This window comes from Haematobia irritans, chromosome 1 (assembly GCF_050003625.1).
Source record: "Haematobia irritans isolate KBUSLIRL chromosome 1, ASM5000362v1, whole genome shotgun sequence".
NCBI lineage: Eukaryota > Metazoa > Arthropoda > Insecta > Diptera > Muscidae > Haematobia > Haematobia irritans.
Window position 1 is genome coordinate 221,771,930 of NC_134397.1, and position 19,301 is coordinate 221,791,230.

The 19,301-nt window shown below is 27.7% G+C and overlaps 2 non-coding genes across 2 annotated transcripts; both read right to left on the minus strand.

The window, feature by feature from the left end:
- Window positions 1-14,726: 14,726 nt before the first annotated feature.
- TRNAR-UCG (transfer RNA arginine (anticodon UCG)) lies at window positions 14,727-14,799 on the minus strand. Its single transcript has one exon. It is a non-coding gene; the product is annotated as a tRNA-Arg (tRNA).
- Window positions 14,800-18,854: 4,055 nt separating this feature from the next.
- On the minus strand, window positions 18,855-18,927 carry TRNAR-UCG (transfer RNA arginine (anticodon UCG)). Its single transcript has one exon. It is a non-coding gene; the product is annotated as a tRNA-Arg (tRNA).
- Window positions 18,928-19,301: the final 374 nt, after the last annotated feature.

The following is a 19,301-nucleotide window of genomic DNA, read 5'->3' on the forward strand; positions in this document are numbered from 1 at the left end:
TGACAACTGAAGAGTGAATTCCAAAATCAAAATAGGAACAACATTCTACACACACACACACCTTAAAAATGAGGGGTGTTCAGGTTTTTCAAATGCAAAATTGAATGAAATACGTCAAATTTATATTGACCAAATTTTGAATGTATCACCCTTTAAGATGACACGAAAAGGATATATAGCTTCACCTTTGAAGAAAGTGAAAAATGTATCTGATTTCTTTAAAACGTTTGCATTTGAAAAAAAAATTGCATTCGGTGTAGGTGGTAGCTTTAATTAGATGGATACCACAAACATTCATTGGAGACAACGTCTCATGCGAATAGTATGAATAATAATGTCCTTGAATTCAACTGGTTCAATCCAATTGTTTTCAGAGAACGTGCAAAAAACCCTTGGAAAATGTCAACCTTGGATCTCACAATAAAAATGATCGCTAAATATTTGCATCCACTGTTAATGGTAGAAAATGATGGATTTAAAAAGTTTGCAAATTGCAAGCATCAGTAATACACACAATGCCATCTAGATATACCCTGACGAAAACATACTGAATAGTGAATACGAATATGGCTCTAAAAACTTGAATTATTAGTGGAAATCTTTTTCTAACGAGACCCACATTTTGTAATACTAGAATAAAGTTGGAGAGTGTAATCCGCTTTTCTATAATACACGCAGCGAAGGAATATGATCACCTTAAACATGTTTCAAGAGCAAAATTTTATTTTTGTATGGTGACCATGTAACTTATTTTTCACTAAAATGTTATTTTCTCGTCAAATATAACCTGCTTGCCGAAATCAGATACATGATTTCCGAAAAAATAACATGGCTGCGAAAACTATGTTACATAGTCACCACCCAAAAATAACATTTTGCTCTTAAAACATGTTTGAGGTGATCATATTCCTTCTCTGGGTGTACTGTTTTTAAATTTTAAAAAGAAGAAAATATTGTTAAAAATTAACCACAAAGTCGTTTTAATTTTTTTTTTATAAAAGTAACGAGTAGTAACGAGTACTCAATTCAAAAGTAACGAGTAGTCAAAAGTAATCAAAATTTACAACACTAGTAAAGATCATTCGTCCATATGTTGGAATCACTCTGATAAAATTGAAATGAGCAACTGGTTACACAAATAGCGTTTGTCCTTACATTGCCTACATCCATAGAAAATAGTCGTGAACGGCGTTCACATTTCAAAACGATTCGTTTATGAAAGTGAATCAACACATTTATGGTTTCAAACGGTGGACAGGTGGACGATAAAATGACACCAGCCAGCGTTCGTGATCTGGAAACGCAAAATGGTACGGATTTTATAATCAGGCTTGTACACAAGTTGTACACCAGTATCGAACAATTGTTTTATTTATTAATTTTTTTTATGATTGCAATTTCTTTTTTATTAATATCTATTTTTATTAACCCTTTACATATTAAAAATGGAGAAAAAATAATTTTTTTTTATATATCCCTCAATTTGGGATATTTTTCGTAGATGGGGATTTGGCAATTTGGCGGGGCATTTCCTGGGGACTTTACATTATCTGTACTGTATAATAAATAAGAATAATGGTTTACATGAAATTCGTGGTTTCTACATTCTTAAAAAAGGACTTAAAACAGTAAAGCAATTCCTTAAAAACGTTGTACTTTAATTCTACGGCATACATATGGTGCGAATAGAGCATTTGGACTAGAAACTGGTGCAGGATTTTATTTGGCGATATAAGCACTAATTTACATTTTACTCTGCACGACTAACATATTTTTATACTATTTCGTGAGGACTTGAATCGAAATGCTGCTTCCTGCGTACATCACTTATTCGGAATTATACTTTTTTATACCTTGTCAAAAATGTATTCGAAATTTGTATTTAAATTTGGAGATTTTTTGAGACGAAAACGTTCCAATTTGAGTCGAAGTTTTTTTATTTTCAATCGCGAAATTAATTGATCCAATTAATTTTTAATTAAAATGTCTTCAATCACAGAAGTATCAATTAACCCTCGGACAGACACATGAGTCTGGCCAGACCTTTTTCGATTCTAATTGTAATTAAAATACATTTATAATATAGCTAGAGACTTGAAACTTCAGATACCCTACTAAAATTTTAATACCTATCGATGTGTGAAAAAATCAGGACGGAAAATACGACAGTAATAATGTAATAATATCAACAAAATAGCATATTTTCCATATAAATACATTAAAATACATAGTGGGTCTGGCCTGGCCTGATGTGTTACGAATGTGACTATCGAAACATGTGTATGACGGAGGGTTAAAAAATTAATTGATACTATTAATGTTTGTGATTCATTTTTGTTTTTTAATTGAATATTTTTTAAAACTTAATTAAGACATTAATTGGAAAAAATTTCGCAAAAAAATGTTCTGTGTAGCAACACTGCCACCGACGAAGTTGCCATAATAAGTCTAAAAATAATCTAACGACTTTTCATGGCCAAACAACAACGAATGCCGTTCATGAGATCATGAACATCCATGGAAGTAACCGTATTTTGATTCTTCGTCAATGATTGTGTTTCATTTTGATACAGGGATGAAAATACAATTTTTAAGAAAGTACAAAAAAGGTACTTTTTTGAGCGAAAAAGTACTTTCCACTAAATTTTAACAAAAATTCCATTGGAAGATTATTGTCAAGAGCTCCCTTCAATTGAATTGAAGAAAATAAAATTTTGTTTGCTAACTCCTAAAGTTTAAATATTTTCTTTTTTTGTCTTATATTCGCTTACAAAGACTACCGTAGTATTGTAATCGCGGCTGCCACAGCTCTACTTTATGGTACTACATAAATTTTGTCTGAATAAATAAAGATAAATTTTTGATAAACTTTTCTATAGAAATAAAATTTTGACAAAATTTTCTATAGAAATAAAATTTTGACAAAATTTTCCATAGAAATAAAATTTTGACAAAATTTTCTATAGAAATAAAATTTTGACAAAATTTTCTATAGAAATAAAATTTTGACAAAATTTTCTATAGAAATAAAATTTTGACAAAATTTTCTATAGAAATAAAATTTTGACAAAATTATCTATAGAAATAAAATTTTGATAAAATTTTCTATAGGAATATAATTTTGACAAAATTTTCTATAGAAATAAAATTTTGACAAAATTTTCTATAGAAATAAAATGTTGACAAAATTTTCTATAGAAATAAAATTTTGACAAAATTTTCTATAGAAATAAAATTTTGACAAAATTTTCTATAGAAATAAAATTTTGACAAAATTTTCTATAGAAATAAAATTTTGACAAAATTTTCTATAGAAATAAAATTTTGACAAAATTTTCTATAGAAATAAAATTTTGATAAAATTTTCTATAGGAATATAATTTTGACAAAATTTTCTATAGAAATAAAATTTTGACAAAATTTTCTATAGAAATAAAATTTTGACAAAATTTTCTATAGAAATAAAATGTTGACAAAATTTTCTATAGAAATAAAATTTTGACAAAGTTTTCTATAGAAATAAAATTTTGACAAAATTTTCTATAGAAATAAAATTTTGACAAAATTTTCTATAGAAATAAAATTTTGACAAAATTTTCTATAGAAATAAAATTTTGACAAAATTTTCTATAGAAATAAAATTTTGAAGAAATTTTCTATAGAAATAAAATTTTGACAAAATTTCCTATAGAACTAAAATTTTGACAACATTTCCTATATATGTTGTGTTGATCTCAGCTTTAAAGCCATTGTGTTGACTAAACTACAAGAGTAGCTTAACCAACGGAGGAAAAGAATGTTTGTCAAATTTATTTGGGCAAAGCCCTATAGACTGCAAGATGGTTGGATGGACGCACGTTTCGGAATTACCACATTCCTCATCAGCATCCTCTACTTGCAGCAAATATTTCCTATAGAAATAAAATTTTGACAATATTTTCTTTATTTTTGCAAAATAAAAATTTTTGTTAAATTTTTATCAAAATGTTGGTAGATTACTTTTGTCTTAGCAAATAAGTTTGTTAAAGACTTTATCAAAATATTTAAATATTTTGTCAAAACTATTGTACCATATATCTGATATTGGCTCAAAAATGTGTACACAAAAGGTACTAAATCATTCGCGTGGGTACTACGGTACTGACCAGGGTGAAAAAGTTTTGAAAAAAGTACTATAGTACTGCATTTTCCATCCCTGTTTTGTTACCGTCCGTTCACAATTCTTGGACGTCGCTTTTTTCTAATAGAGTATGTCTTTTAGACATAATAGTCCATACTGTAGAGTAAATTTCAGTTTCGTCCATTGCTGTGGAGTCAGATTCGAAGATTTGGGTTAATTTCTGAGGATTTTGCTGGAGGTTAGGTATAGTGGCAACCAGGGCTGTGGAGTCGAGCCAATTTTGCTCGACTCCGACTCCGACTCCAGCATTTTTCATCAGCTCGACTCCGACTCCGACTCCGGAGTCGACTCCGGGTAATATAACAAAATCTCATTTTAATACCACTAATTTGTAGTTCTATTGTGGGGGTACCGTAAGTGGACGATATAAAGTATCGTGTTTATTTATGTGTGCCAAAAAAGATCTTAATTTCACATTAGATGCCAATTGAATTCTATATTTCAAATTTATGGCAATGTTTAAAAAATAAAATAATGATATAAATACCCATCATAATATGAGAATATACCAACAGTATATGTATTTGTGGACCAAAATTATTGATACTATTTCAAATCCTTTAAATTTGTTGCGAGCTATATAAAGGTTTATATTTCCATATGCATGAATTTGAATCTGAAGACAAAATTGTATATACTTCTACAAAATCTATGTACTTAAAATTTAAATCTAACGTTATGGGACGTAACACAATTTTAACGAAAAATAAAAATGCAAGGAAAGTCTAAAGTCGGGCGGGCCGATTATAATATACTCTGCACAACTTTGTATTTAGATCTACATTTTGATACAATCTCAAATCAGACTTCTACAAAACTCGGGCAATATTTGGGAAATATTTATAATTGTTTAGACAATTTCGCAAAAATGCATTTATGATTCATTCATTGAAAAATTTTAAAATTTGAGTCATTTCTACAAGCTTTCGACTTAGCAGCAATTTTTCCAAAATTGTATGCTCACTGAATACAATTTTGGAAAAATTTTTGTCTAGTAAATAAAATTTTGCAAAATTTTATATAGAAATAAAATTTTGGAAAATTTTCTACAGTAACAAAATTTTGACTAAATTTTCTATAGAAATAAAATTTTGGCAACATTTTCTATAGAAATCAAATTTTGACCAAATATATAGAAATACAATTTTGAATAAAATTTTTGTAGAAATAGAATTTGGCAAAATTTTTTATAGAAAAAAAGTTGGAAAAAATTATCAATAGAAATACAATTTAAAAAAAAAATTGTGTAGCAAACAAAATTTTGCAAAATTTTCTATAGAAATAAAATTTTGCAAAATATTCTATATAAACAACATTTTGACTAAATTTTCTATAGAAGTAAAATTTTGACTAAATTTTATATAGAAAAAAATATTTCTATATTAATAAAATTTTGAATACATTTTTATAGCAGTAAGTATCAGTGAGCATCAGTAAGAAAAAAAATTGAGAAAATTTGCTATAGAAATAAAATTTGACAATTTTTTCTTACAGAAATAAAATTTTGAAAAAATTATCAATAAAAATACAATTTTAGAAAAATTTTTGTGTAGTAAATAAAATTCTGCAAAATATTCTACAGAAACAAAATTTTGACTAAATTTTCTATAGAAATAAAATATTGACAAAAATTTCCTATAGAAATAAAATGTTGACCAAATTTTCTGTAGAAATAAAATTTTGACCAAATTTTCTAATAAAAAAATCTATTACTATAAAATTTTGGCAAAATTTTCTATAGAAATACAATTTTGACTTAAATTTTTATAGAAATAAAATTATCAATAGAAATAAAATTAAAAAAAAAAATTTGTGTAACAAACAAAATTTTGCAAAATTTTCTATAGAAATAAAATTTTGCAAAATATTCTATAGAAACTAAATTTTGACTCAATTTTCTATAGAAATAAAATTTTGACTAAATTTTCTATAGAAATAAAATTTTGACTAAATTTTCTATAGAAAACAAGTAAGGAAAGTTTAAAGTCGGGCGGGGCCGACTATATTATACCCTGCACCACTTTGTAGATCTAAATTGTCGATACCATATCACATCCGTCAAATGTGTTGGGGGCTATATATAAAGGTTTGTCCCAAATACATACATTTAACAAGTAAGGAAAGTCTAAAATTTTAAGGAAACTTCGCAATAGTTTATTTATGATTTATCGCTCGATATATATGTATTAGAAGTTTAGGAAAATTAGAGTCATTTTTACAACTTTTCGACTAAGCAGTGGCGATTTTACAAGGAAAATGTTGGTATTTTGAACATATATATGGGAGCTATATCTAAATCTGAACCGATGTCAACCAATTTTGGCACGCATAGCTACAATGCTAATTCTACTCCCTGTGCAAAATTTCAACTAAATCGGAGTTAAAAATTGGCCTCTGTGGTCATATGAGTGTAAATCGGGCGAAAGCTATATATGGGAGCTATATATAAATCTGAACAGATTTCAACCAAATTTGGCTCGCATAGCAACAATGCTAATTCTACTCCCTGTGCAAAATTTCAACTAAATCGGAGTTAAAAATTGGCCTCTGTGGTCATATGAGTGTAAATCGGGCGAAAGCTATATATGGGAGATATATCTAAATCTGAACCGATTTCAACCAAATTTGGCACACATAGCTACAATGCTAATTCTACTCCCTGTGCAAAATTTCAACTAAATCGGAGTGAAAAATTGGCCTCTGTGGTCATATGAGTGTAAATCGGCCGAAAGCTATATATTGGAGCTATATCTAAATCTGAACCGATTTCAACCAAATTTGGCACGCATAGCTACAATGCTAATTCTACTCCCTGTGCAAAATTTCAACTAAATCGGAGCAAAAAATTGGCCTCTGTGGTCATATGAGTGTAAATCGGGCGAAAGCTATATATGGGAGCTATATCTAAATCTGAACCGATTTCAACCAAATTTGGCACGCATAGCTATAATGCTAATTCTACTCCCTGTGCAAAATTTCAACCAAAGTGGGGTAAAACTCTGGCTTCTGGGACCGTATTAGTCCATATCGGGCGAAAGATATATATGGGAGCTATATCTAAATCTGAACCGATTTCAATAAAATTTGGCACACTTGACTATAGTACTAATTGTTCTTCTTGTGCAAAATTTTAAGCAAATAAGGGTAAAACTCTGGCTTCTGGGGCCATATAAGTCCATATCGGTCGAAATATATATACACAGTCTTACACAAGTTTACATACGGTTTAAGAAATTGTATTTTCTTTAATTATTAAAATATAATAAAATATGCATATATATGCTTTAGATTTTGTAAATTAATTTGAAAAACAAAGTATTTGTCCATTTTCAAGAAGATGTTTTTAGTCTGGATTATAAACAACAACAAGAAACATGTTTAGTTATAAGGTAAAAACCTCAAGGGTATGTAAACTTATGTGAGACTGTGTATATGGGAGCTATATCTAAATCTGAACCGATTTCTTCCAAAATCAATAGGGATCTATTCTGAGCCAAAACACATACTTGTACCAAATTTGAAGTCGATTGGACTAAAACTGCGACCTAGACTTTGATTACAAAAATGTGTTCACGGACAGACGGACATCGCTATATCGACTCAAGAGCCCACCCTAAGCATTTTTGCCAAAGACACCATGTATCTATTTCGTCTCCTTCTGGGTGTTGCAAACATATGCACTAACTTATAATACCCTGTTCCACAGTGTGGAGCAGGGTATACAAATATTTCTATAGTAATAAAATTTTGAATAAAATTTTTATAGAATTAAAATTTTGACAAAATTTGCTATAGAAATAAAATTTTGACCAAACTTTTTATAGAAATAACATTTTGACAAAATTTTCTATAAAAACAACTTTGAAAAAATTTTCTGCCAATATTCCACATATGTATATTGCCTTAAAATAAAATAAAAATAATATCGATTGTTCGAAACATTTCAAATAAATTGATATGGGCATTAAAATGGATCGATCCAGCCCATCTGCTAGTCAAACATTCTAGGAAACATAAAAAGATAGCCGTAATTGCAAGTTGATTTTCAGTTACAATCATGCTGTACATTGATCGAATGAATAACGCAATGGAAACTAATTTGCGTAAAACTTGCTTAGTTACAAATATGTGAAGTGTTTTAAAAAATTTGGTTTAGCCGGAGTCGGAGTCGAGCAAAATTTTTACGACTCCGACTCCGACTCCAGCAAAATCTTCAGACTCCGACTCCAAGACTCCGACTCCGACTCCGACTCCACAGCCCTGGTGGCAACCCGATATATTCATTGTAATACCACTGTTCGATTCTGTGTTAAGTTCAAGGGACAATGGACCACCTTCTCATAGCCGAGTTCGAAACAGTGTTTCACATTACGGTGAAACCACGTAGAGTAGTATTGATACACTCAGAAATGAGAGGGGATATTCCACCGCTGAAAAACTTTTTCATAGCCAAATAAGAACGAATGACAGTCAAGAAATCGTGAACGTCCATGGACAACACCGAACTGAAAGTAGAGTTTTCTTTTCGGAAAAAAAGAAATTTCAGACAAACAAAAGTTCCTTTAAAAGCTAATAAAAAAAGACTATGGACAATCGTTTATCATAAACTTAAATACTTTACAGTAAGGGTTTGTGTAAAATTTCGTTCCAAAGGAAAGTATTTTTTGCTTTGAGTGCGTGAACATTCCATTTTTCATGAAAAATTGTGTTTCAGTTTGTTACCTTTCAGACATAATAAAGGAATAAATTGCAATCTCATCCAGAGTTGTGGAGTCAGATTTTTGGAGTCCTATACTCAAAAAAGAGTAACAAACAAAGTTTTTTACGCTTAGCAATTTTCTTTCAAAGCAAATAATTGAAATATATAAATCACATTCCCTTTTTAATTCATAGTCGATTCAAAAGTCTATTGGTCGATTTTCAAAAACATCTAAAGTAGACTTCCATTTTTTTTCTTTTTTTGAGAAAGAAATCAATGAAATGATGAACTTGTCATTTCGCTTAACGAAATATCGGTTTCAGACTATACAAACCTATCAAACAAATTTTGAAGGCCTACATTCCCAAGCTATTACTTTTAATGTGCCTTCAAATCTCAAAAAAAAAAAAAAAAAACATCAACGAAAATGTGTTACTTTATGTTACTTCATAAAAATAAAATTTTTGCTAAGTTTTGTTAAATATGAGAAAATTTTAATTATTTTTTGCTTCCTTTAATAACATGAACTAAAAATAAGAAAAAATTTTATAAAATTTTACTAAATTCGAAATTCGTTCAAAATACATTTTCTAAAATGGATTGTAACCTTTACTAAATTGTGACTCGGATTTTTTTATGAACTTCAAAATATGTTAATTCATTTGAGGTTATACTCTAGAGTGTCAGAGTCGGAATTAATGAAACATACTGGAGTCACAGTGGAACAAATTAGGCTCGACTTCTTATATATTAGTTTGTATGTGTGTTTTCTCTATAAGGAATCATTTAATAAAAAATATATCAAAACACAATAAATTAAAACAATAAAGGATGTTAAACTTAGCGAAACTATAGCAAGTATATGCAACTATGTTTCATTATAATTGCTTCATTTAATTATTATATAAAAAAAATACTGAGAATAATTTCTTTAAAATATCAGAGAAACTATATAGTTCCTATTGCCATTTAATATTTTATTTGCAAATTATTATAAATGTTATAGAACAAATTTTGTTTTGTTAAAATAATTTATTTCTCTCTCTTTCTCTCTCTATACACATTAAAAGTACTTGTAACCAATAAAAACAAAAACCCCAACTCAAGTAAAGAATTTAGTCAATTGATAACATTGGAAATTGTTTACAAATTCCATTGTGTAAGGGTGTGTCTGCGACTATTATTAAATATAAAAAAAAAACATATCGGAAATTCACAAAAAAAACCAAAAAACTTAATCTGAAAAAAATAACTACGAAACTTTAAATCAATAACCAAATGTATTCTATTCCCAAAGATATGATAACAAGAAAACAACGAACCTCGAAAAAAAACAAACACAATTCTGGAAAAAATATTTCAATTTCATGTTCTGTCATCACTGTCATTACCAATGTTTTTGTTGTTTCAATTCACTTGAAATTGTCGCTGTGTTCTAATGATAAAGGTCACTGATTTCGTATTGTAAAGAATTTTATTTCGTTTCTTCATTTATAGAAATTATCAAACATGTTTTCTCTTAGACATCATTAAATATTGAATGAATTGACTATTGTAGGGAAGTTGCATTGAGGAATATGCACTGGAAGGAAGAGTTTATGCAGTAAGCCATCAAAATAATTTTTAAATATATTAAATAATGAAATATTTAACGAAAAATTTCAATTACATTCTTAACTCACATTACTGTTCAGTTATATATAGTGGACCCTCAAAATAAATCGCCTCTGTAACATATACTCTCAAATTTATTCTCCTTCAAACAATGCATATTTTCTGTAGAAAATTTTATTTCTATAGAAAATTTTATCAAACTTTATCTCTATAGAAAATTTTGTCAATATTTTATTTCTATAGAAAATTTTGTCAAAATTTTATTTCTATAGAATTTTTTTTCAAAATTTTATTACTACAGAAAATTTTGTCAAAATTCTATTTCTACAGAAAATTTTGTCAAAATTTCATTTCAATAGAACATTTTGTCCAAATTTTATTTCTATAGAAAATTTTGTAAAAATTTTATTTCTATAGAAAATTCTGTCAAAATTTTATTTCTATAGAAAATTTTACCAAAATTTTATTTCTATAGAAAATTTTGTCAACATATCATTCCTAGAGAAAATTTTGTTCAAATTGTATTTCTGTAAAAAATGTTGTCAAGATTTAATTTCTAGAGAAAATTTTGTTAAAATGTCATATTCTATAGAAAATTTTGTCAACATTTTATTTCCATAGAAAATTTTGTAAAAATTTTATTTCTAGAGAAAATTTTGTTCAAATTGTATTTCTGTAAAAAATGTTGTCAAGATTTAATTTCTAGAGAAAATTTTGTTAAAATGTCATATTCTATAGAAAATTTTGTCAACATTTTATTTCCATAGAAAATTTTGTAAAAATTTTATTTCTAGAGAAAATTTTGTCCAAATTGTATTTCTGTAGAAAATTTTGTCAAAATTTTATTTCTGGAGAATATTTTGTCAACATTTTATTTCTATAGAAAATTTGGTCAAAATTTTATTTCTATAGAAAATTTAGTCCAAATTTTATTTCAATAGAAAATTTTGTAAAAATTTTATTTCTGTAAAAAATTTTGTCAAAATTTTATTTCTAGGGAAAATTTGATCAAAATTTCATATTGTATAGAACATTTTATCAAAATTTTATTTCTAGAGAAAATTTTGTCAAAATTTTATTTCTAGAGAAAAATTTGTCCAAATTGTATTTCTGTAGAAATTTTGTCAAAATGTTATTTCTATAGAAAATGTTGTCAACAATTTATTTCTATAGAAAATTTTGTCAATATTTTATTTCGACAGAATATTTTGTCAAAATTTTATCTCTATAGAAAATTTGGTCACAATTTAATGTCTATAGAAAATTTGGTCAAAATTTAATGTCTATAGAAAATTTTGTCAAAATTTTATCTCTATAGAAAATTTTGTCAAAATTTTATCTCTATAGAAAATTTTGCCAAAATTTTATCTCTATAGAAAATTTTGCCAAAATTTTATCTCTATAAAAATTTTATTTCTAAAGAAAATTTTATCAACATTTTGTTTCTATAGAAAATATCGTCAAAATTTTATTTGTTAAAATTTTTTTTCTATAAAAAATATTATTTTTACAAAAATTTGTCAAACTTTTATTTCTATTGATAATTTGACCAAACTTTTATTTCTATTGATAATTTTGCCAAACTTTTATCTCTATAGAAAATTTTGTCAAAATTTTATTTCTATAGAAAATTTTGTCAAAATTTTATCTCTATAGAAAATTTTGCTAAAATTTTATTTCTATAGAAAATTTTGTAAAAATTTTATTTCTAAAGAAAATTTTATCAACATTTTTTTTCTATAGAAAATTTTGGCAAAATTTTATTTGTATAGAAAATTTTGTCAATATTTAATTTCGACAGAAAATTTTGTTAAAATTTTATTTCTATAGAAAATTTTATAAAAAATTTATTTCTATAGAAAATGTTGTCAAATTTTTATGTTTATAGAAAATGTTGTCAACATTTTATTTTTATAGAACATGTTGTCAAAATTTTATCTCTATAGAAAATTTGGTCAAAATTTAATTTCTCTAGAAAATTTTGTCAAAATTTTATTTGTATAAAAAATTTTGTCAAAATTTTATCTCTATAGAAAATTTTGTCAAATTTTATTTCTCTAGAAAATTTTGTCAAAATTTTATTTCTATAGAAAATTTTGTCAAAATTTTATATCTATAGAAAATTTTGTCAAATTTTGTTTCTATCGAAAATTTTGTCGAAAATTTCTTTCTATAGAAAAATTTGTCAAAAATTTTTTTCTATAGAAAATTTTTGTCAAAATTTTATCTCCATATATGTCAAAACATTATTTCTTTAGAAAATGTTGTCAAAATTTTATTTCTATAAAAATTTTTGTCAAAATGTTATTTCTGCAGAAAATTTTGTCAAAATGTTATTTCTGCATAAAATTTTATCAAAATTTTATTTCTATAGAAAATTTTGTCAAAATTTTATTTCTATAGAAAATTTTGTCAAAATTTTATTTCTATAGAAAATTTTGTCAAAACTTTATTTCTATAAAAAATCTTGTCTACATTTTATTTCTATAAAAAATGTTGCCAAAAGTTTTTTTTATAGAAAATTTTGTTAACTTTTTATTTCGACAGAAAATTTTGTCAAAATTTCATTTCAATAGAAAATTCTGTCTAAATTTCATTTCTATAGAAAATTTTGTCAAAATTGTATTTCTATAGAAAATTTATAAAGTATGTTAACTCTTAGTTGGAGAGGAATATTTTGCAAAATATTTTGCCATCCGGTTCAACTTCCAGTCCCCATTCACGAAAAATATTCAGAATTTTTGTGAAAAATCCTCAAAAAATGGCTACACTGTTAACAAACTTAAGACTTGTGGAACGTAGTTTTAATATAAACAATTATTTTATTGCAAGTTAAAAAAAAAAAAAACAAATAAATTATATTCAAGGTATAAAGTGATTCTTGACGTAGGACTATTTTCCCATTTATTAACATAGCCATAAGTTAAACATTTATGATACTTATTGGACTTACATAATATCCTGCATAACATTTAGGGATTTTTTAAACAGTTTTCAAACTTTACGGTGGTCGATAACTAAACATTTGAAATATTTTTAATTGATTTTAAAACATTTCCAAAAAAACCCCGATTTCAGTCGTATTTAACTAACCTTCATTACATTTTGGTAAAAATTACGAAATCACATTGTTTTCTGTGTGAATATAATTCATTGCTGTTTGATATCATTAGTGGTTAATGGAACGCCATCTTATCTTATTTTGTCGAGAAAAATAATGGTTTCTTTCGTAGTACAACATTTTTTTAATTGAAAAAAAATTATCAAAATTTCGAATATTAGTCGATGGTATTCCTGAGAGAGAAAAGTATTCAGTGTAGTAAATAGTTTCAATATTGTTGGGAAGTCTTTGTGCAAAATTATCTAGAAATGTTCATTTTGTATAGGATGAGTTTCTACATACAAATAAAAATTAGGTAGGACTAAACTGGTGATGATAATGAAAACATAGACATAATTAAAAAATTTAATTTTAATTTATTTTTCCTATAATCCCAGCAAGTTATAATGGAATCGTGATATTTGTTGAAAAATACCATATATAAAGGCAAATATTTGCACTGTGATCTAGAATAGGAAAATTCATCGAAGTTTACACATCACGGAAAATAATATATAAACTTCAAAAAATATTTAAAAATATTTTTCTCTCGATAATACGAGTTGCTGATATTTTCAGTTATGGAAGGAAGTTAGTTTTTTGAGTTATTACGCTATTGTTAAAAATATTTGGTCGATAATTTTCTTATGTACTATCTCGAAATGTTATATTGTTATAATATTTCAACTGTACTGTGTGTGAATAGTTTTCGTTTCGTAATCGATCAACTTCCCACAGAAAGTAAACAATAACGGATAAAACGACTACATAAGACTATTGTTTACAGTACTGTCCGTTATGTTAGGTTTGTGGCTAAGCTAAAGACAAAATGTTAACACCAAGTATAACAGTGTGGGTACCATGGATGAAGTAAACCATGTCGTGTACAGTACATTTACAGTCCATATCTGCTATAGGAGTACAAAGCGTAGACCACAATTTATAACAACATAACAAATCTCATATAAATTTTTACATTAGATTTTCTAATAAGAAATTAATAATGGAATGCCCTTGGGACTATTCTATGTATATTATAATTTTGGATTTTGTATTTAATTTCATTAATTTTTCGACAAGATTTAAAATTGATATCTCTTAAATTTATTGTATTTAAAATAAAATTGTAAATTCGACCGTGACAGGACTCGAACCTGCAATCTTCGGATCCGAAGTCCGACGCCTTATCCATTAGGCCACACGGTCACGTGGAAGCTTGGTGCTAAAAATCAACTAGGTTCCATAGTAGATTTCAGTGTTGTCAATACTTTATTTAAATCAGCCAAATACTATAATTCTCCCCCCGAATTAGATTGATTAGAAAAAGATAACATGCAAAAGGGAAAAAGTCAGTCTTTGGTCAAGGTCATAATGCGAGAAATTAACAAATTTTTATTAACTCTTTCACTACCGAAATAAACCAAATGTTAAAAACTTTAATTTTTCTTCTTTTTTTACTTGTTCTAACAGCATGTATAAAAAAAATTTTAATTTGAGGATTAGTTCAAGAACTGTATATAAGTTTGTTCTGATAACTTGATTCTTGAATTGTGACCAAATGGTCTTACGAAAATAAGCGCTATTTGCCATATTATATCTACACACAAAATAATATTATAATTTTTGAACTTACAATAAATTGTTGTTAAAGAAAATTTTTATGTTATGCTTAGTACTAAGTTCGTTGCTGCGAAAAACGAATATCTTCAAAAATCTCCGTAAATAGGGTCTCAAACCCAGGGATGTTAACTTATTTATGCGAAATTATATGACTGCCTATTTTTCGTGCGAAAATTCCAGGGTTGTATAAATATGCGTCTGAAAATGCTCAAAACAAAGATTTCGCATTTATTCCGCGCTAACGTTTTTTATATGGAGTATAACTGTTTTTCGTGCGAAAACGTGATCTTAGTACTAAGCTTTACACAAAATTTTTTGTTGATATATAGAAAAATTTTGTCAAAATTTTGGTTGCTAATGTGTCAAAATATTACTAAAATCGTAATTGTATTTACAAATTACGTTGTTAGCTCAAATTTAAAAATAATTTAATTGTATTGACAAGAAAATTAATTGATATTTTTTGTGTGTATGGGAGTGTAAGAAAAAAATACAAAACATAATCTGGAAAAATTCTTGCATGAATGATCATTTACTAGAGAAATACAATAGAAAAAGGGTCTCAAAATTTCGTTTTTGTCGTTTATTGTTAAAAAGTTTATAAAAATGCATTTTAGTGCTTATTTAGATAAAAACCCCAACTTTGAAATAACATCAAGAAATAAATCGAGACTAATGGTGTTCTCTTTTCTGCAAAAAAGCGCTTTGCCTTCATTTTGTCTGTACAGAATGCGCATTTTTAAAATGTTGCCTACCTAAAAAATGCTGTCGTTTCAGCGGGCAGAAAAGAATTCAAAGAAAGAAACAGGGCAATCACAGCACTCTCGTTTGTCGCTGTGCTGAAAATGCCCGCACTTTGCCTCTATGCGTGGCGCTATTTTAACAAAAGAATTCGATGCCTTTTCGCACTTTTGCCAGTTTTTGTAGAAAAGAACCTAAAAAGTACATTTCCGGGCAAAATGCAAAAAAGTGCGCATTTTATACAAGAAAAGAAAACGGCATAAGTGAGAAAATAGGGTTTTGAGTTTTTTTTCGAATGTCCTCCTAAGTAGACATCGGCAGTCAAAGGGTTAAATCCGTTTTTATTTTACTTCAATTACATAGATTTTGTGGGTAGTTTTGTTCATGTTGGAGAAAAATGGATAGTTTGGGTTTTCATCTTTGACTTTAGGTCTTTATTTCCTTCACATCAACGAAAATTTTCTAGAATTTAATCTAATTATATTTTTGGTTTCAGTCCACTCGAGGTTATGAATGAAAAAACTCCAGATGTTTTTTATTCGAGTTTTATTTTATTGAAGCCAATATTTCGATTTGACATTGTCAATCTTCATCAGGGTTTTATTTTATTGAAGCCAATTTTTCGATTTGATATCATCAATCTTCATCAGGGCCAGGTCATTAAATAAAACAAGAGTGAATTGCACTTTGTTTTATGACACCTTACTGACTGAAAACAGTAAAGTGCAATTCACTCTTGTTTTTTTTTTTTTAATGACCTGGCCCTGATGAAGATTGACAATGTGAATCGAAATATTGGCTTCAATAAAATAAAACTCTAATAAAAAACATCCGGAGTTTTTATCATTAATGACCTCGGGCTGGACAAAAACCATAAATATAGTTAAACACAGGTCAACAATTCAAATTAAATAATAGAATCTGAACCGTTCCCATGGATTTTATTAAAAAAAAATACTTACTTGATCCAAACAAAGGAACTATTTTCGGATGCAATTATATTCAATTAAGTATAATTTCAAAACAATATAGGCATTATCACTAAAATATTAAATAGTAAATTATTTAATATTTGTAATAAATAATTTGATTAGTAATAATATTTTAATAATTTCGTTGCAACTTACAATAGAGGAGTAATCTGGACGAAATTTGTTGCCCCCATATAAATCCCCCGATACGACTGCTTAGGGCCTGCGAGTCACATTCTGATTTGGTCAAAATTCGACATATGGCTCTCCTAAGAGCGTGAAATAGATGTGTATAATTTTCTCCCCTTTTTAAGGAATCATTCTGATATAGGAAAATTTTTAACTAAACCCTAATAATTTTTAACTAAATCCAAATAAATTAAAATTTGATTTCATCCTCTAGTGGGTTCACTTCTTTTAAGTGTATCAATATGGTTGGGGACAAAACAACTTAGAAGTTTTGATAATCCTAACAACTACTAGATTTAAATAGAACTATTACTAAATGGAAGTGGTCATGAATTAATTTGAATTAATTAATTAATTAATAATGAATTGATTATGTTTGCCAAGAACATGAAATTAAACATTTTAATTTTATACCTCATTCACATTACACTTCCAAAATACACTTTTAGTAGATTTCGAGCCTAATGTGAATGAAGTATTAGCCTTGTCCTAAATGTTGCTTTTCCATATATATTTCAAAAACATGTTAATTTTATCTTAATTCCATCGTTTTAACCCACAGAGAGTATTAAGAAAACAAGAGAACGAAATTGTCAAGCGAAACTGCGTCAGTAGGTGGCGTCATGAGGAAAATTTCTCTAATATCATGCCGTTTTTGTCGACGCTTCTCTCAAATATCATACAGTTTGCGTCGGCGTCACCCAGTTCAGTTCTCTGCCGGCTTAATGAAACGTAGGGAAAATATGATTTAGAACCTACTTTGTAATAACAAATGTTCTTTTATATAAATCTTTTCATTCTATTAAATTTTTTGGCAGACAATTTGAAATTAAAACTGCCGATGCCTTTATAAACAAATTATCATAACAGCGCTTCGACCGCAACGTCGGTAATACCAAATCTGCGGGCATTGTGCGACATCTACACGATTGACATTTGGTGTTTTTGTACAAGAGAAATTTCCGTCCTTTTGTTTTCTTACAGCCTGTTTCTGTATGTCGAACGAGTTCAATCGATCGACTGAAATTCATAGAAACAGCTGTTTTTTGGTTATAAACTCAGCTGTTTGTTTCCATTTTAGTCGATCGACAGAGCTCATTCGACATACAGAAACAGGCTGTTAATACTCTCTGTGACCCATATCAAACACGGTTGCCACAGTTGGTAGACTTCTACCAAAATGGTCGTTGTTTTTTACTATTTGGTAGATTGGTTAAATTCATGATGTATTGGTAGATTTTGCCAAATATTACTCTCCAACTAAGAGATACTTCATAATTTCTCAATAGAAATAAAACTTTGGCAAAATTTTATATAGAAATAACATTTTGACAAAACTTTTTGAAGAAATAAAATTTTGCAAAAAATATTTATTTTTTGTTTTGTAGTTTTTGGTAAAATTTTCTCCAAATTATAGTAGATTATTTTTGGATGAAGTGGCAGCCGTGATGTATTGGTAAATTTTGCCAAATATTCCTCTCCAACTAAGAGATACTTCATAAATTCTCAATAGAAATAAAATTTTGACAAAATTTTCTATAGAAATAACATTTTGACAAAACTTTTTGAAGCAATAAAATTTTGCAAAAAATATTTATTTTTTGTTTTGTAATTTTTGGTAAAATTTTCTACAAATTTTGAATCAAATGGCAACCGTGACACCAAATCAATTCGATATTTTTCAACGTGAGTCACTGTAGGATTTATCTAAAAATAAATAAAAAAATAAATTTTTGTTTGCGACCGTGACAGGACTCGAACCTGCAATCTTCGGATCCGAAGTCCGACGCCTTATCCATTAGGCCACACGGTCATGTAGGCTACGTTTAATACAGTTCCTACAAAAACCTATTAACGCTATCGAACAGTTAATATAATGTAAACACACCGATTGCCGTTATTTCATTGTTATACCCACAGACAACAACTGTATACAAATGTATGACATATAGTATGAGTATAACAGTCTCTGTTATAACGTTAACAGATCTTTTTTTTAGTTATCGAAATTCCAGTGACGGTGACTAATGTTGGGGTACAATGGTGCATAGTATGATTAATGATATACAGGAAAAAGAGTTTTATTTTATTCACTAACCCCCATATTCATAAAAGTTAACGTAAACTTTAAACCTACTATTACCATACAAATTAGTTCGATAAACTGTCAGTAAATTATTATGAATA